The sequence below is a fragment of the Arachis duranensis genome, chromosome 4, assembly GCF_000817695.3.
Source record: "Arachis duranensis cultivar V14167 chromosome 4, aradu.V14167.gnm2.J7QH, whole genome shotgun sequence".
Lineage (NCBI taxonomy): Eukaryota > Viridiplantae > Streptophyta > Magnoliopsida > Fabales > Fabaceae > Arachis > Arachis duranensis.
This window is the reverse complement of record NC_029775.3, coordinates 74426566-74426875: the sequence shown is the minus strand read 5'-3', so window position 1 is coordinate 74426875 and position 310 is coordinate 74426566.

Below are 310 nucleotides of genomic sequence, written 5' to 3'. Positions count from 1 at the left end.
CTATCATGAAGCTGAATGCCAAGTTGTTTGGTAATGAGACTTGGAAAAGTGAACCTCCCTTGCTCATTAATGAACTAGATATTTGATGCCAAGGCATCTTAGGCTAGTTTCACTAGCATTTTTCTGTTAGTTTTAGTTGTTTTATGCATTTTCTTGAGCTTAAAGTAACCAAGAATGGTTAAATGAACAACAAAGTAATGAATCATCCAAATAGTGTAATTTTGATGCAAATTCCATGAGTTTTTAGTTATATTACTTGAATGCTATGAATGGAAGAATTCTCATGAAATTTTGCAAGACTTTGATGCAA